The sequence below is a fragment of the Carassius gibelio genome, chromosome B14 (assembly GCF_023724105.1).
Source record: "Carassius gibelio isolate Cgi1373 ecotype wild population from Czech Republic chromosome B14, carGib1.2-hapl.c, whole genome shotgun sequence".
Lineage (NCBI taxonomy): Eukaryota > Metazoa > Chordata > Actinopteri > Cypriniformes > Cyprinidae > Carassius > Carassius gibelio.
Genome location: NC_068409.1, coordinates 16,359,500 through 16,361,999, shown reverse-complemented (window position 1 = coordinate 16,361,999; position 2,500 = coordinate 16,359,500).

Here is a 2,500-nt window from a genome sequence, read left to right as displayed (position 1 = left end):
GCTGGGCGAAACAGAACGGCTCTTCTTGAGTCCAGCTCGCATTTCTTCTACATTTGCATGATTATTAAAAGGCTGATCATATGCATATTCACTAATTATGACACGGGCAAGAGGATGACAATTAGCTGAACATGTACTTGTTTAATTACTGACTCTTAGCTTGTGTTTTAAAATCTTTATTTGAATATGGCTCCATAACAATATCAGCTTTAATGAAATGCATACAGTTCTTGAACAATATTATTTTTACATTTAAATAAAGTTATATACCAGTGTTATTTTAGTGTCACTGACATACTATTATAGTTTTTGTTAATGCATTATATTAGATTTGTTAATTTTTATAAAAGGATTAATTTCATATAATGTACGTTCCTTTGGGATTATTTGCTCTAAATTGAATTAATGATTTATTTTGTAGCAGATACTGTTTGCAGTACATTCCTGTTTATTAGACATTAGCTGTTTGTTTTTAAACCTAAAGATGATGTCATTCTTCTGTTCCCACAATGCACTGCGTCAAGCTGCTGCTGTTGCATGTGCCCTGTGTTCTGCTGCAGTCTCTCCATCACACACACACACACACTTCCAGGAGGCACCACTCGATGTCACTGTTGTTCAGTCTGAATCCAGAATTCATGGAAATTAATCCAAATCTGTTCTTTTTGTGCTTCTGGAAATAAATCAGCTCATCTATTCTTCACATGTGCTGATTCGGTCTCATTCTGGAAGGAGATCTTGTCACTTACAGTCACCTCTTTCAGTAGAAATCAATAGAAATCAAAGAAGACATGGTTGTGTTTCTGTTATGTACAGTTATACCAATTCTAATTTTGTGATTGTTGGGAAGATTTCATACCAATATTTCCAGACCAACAGCTTCAAAACTTATATTTTCTGTTGTCCTACTTGAATTAATAAGAAAAAAGTCATCAAAACATCACAGGTTTTAACTTCGATTAATAAGTTTATTATAATTAGAGCAAATATTTAGGTAGACAGGAAAAAATAAATATATTTAGTAATTATTAATATTAACAAAAAATAGATCTATATAAACATATTAAATATGATATTGTTCATGTATTAATATTTTTATTAACATTTGTATTTAATATTTTTATCAACATTTGTATTTAATATTATATTATATTATATTATATATCTTTATTTAATATCCAAATAATTTTTGGCATAAAAGAAAAAAATATTTAGTAATTATTAATAATTCCTAAAATATATAATATTTATATATTTTATATTGTTCATTTATTCCTTTATATTATATTATATTATATTATATTATATTATATTATATTATGTTATATTATATTATATTATATTATATTATATTATATTATATTATATTATATTATATTATATTATATCCTAATGTTTTTTTGGCATCATTTTTTTTCTTTTTCCTTTTTTTATTAATAATACCAAAAATATATAATATTTGTATATGTTATATTGTTCATTTATTGCTTAATTTTGATTAATCTATTATTATATTATATTATATTATATTATATTATATTATATTATATTATATTATATTATATTATATATCCTACTGTTTTTTGCATCTTCTTTAAAAAAAAACTTTTTTTAATAAATAATACAAAAAATATATAATATTTCTATATGTTATATAGTTCATTTATTGCTTAATTTTAATATTTTTATATTATATTATATTAAAGAGTTCATGTCATCCCTTGTGATAGTTTCGTTCCACGTGTTGTGGATGGTATTGTTAATGTGTGGTAATCACACAGTGTTTGTGAAGGCTGTGCGGGTCACCTGTGTCTCCGGGTCGTTGATGGGGATGACGGTGTCTGCTGGGGCTGATGGGACTCTAGCTCTGCACAGAGAGGCTCAGTGTGAAGCGTCTACAGTCTCTGAGAGATGAATAATGACACTCAGGTGTGTTTGTGTTCACCTGTGGTTGATGAAGCTGTACGGGCCGCCCTGAGCTCCTACACTCTCTCGCTCGCGGGACTCACATGTCTCTGTCAGGTCCTGTACGCAGAGTTTGTGCACTGTTCATTAGAATAACTGGATGAAGCCTGTATTAAGCGCAGCTTTATTTCGGGTGTTTACCAGGTAGTTGTTGTTGAGTAACCCGGCGGCGCGACCCATCGTCTCATAACACAGCGAGGAAGAGGAGGGTGAAGAGGCCGCTGATGAAGGAACGGGTTCAACAGAGCTGTCCGACACGATACTGCTGGGACGCTACACACACACACAGTTATGAACAAAGTTATGAAGTAATCTTCCAGTACAGGAAACACATTATGATTGTGCTGCGTGAGATGAAGATGCTGTGTAGAATCTGACCTCAGTCTGTGCTTTAGTGCAGGGCACGGGGAGACACGCCCCCTTCACCCCTGACTCCGCCTCCTGGTCAGAGTGGGCGTCGCCAGCCAGGGGCTGATCTCGAGGAGTGGAATCGGCTGAAATACGCCAGAAATACTCCTGAGACACGTCCTGAACC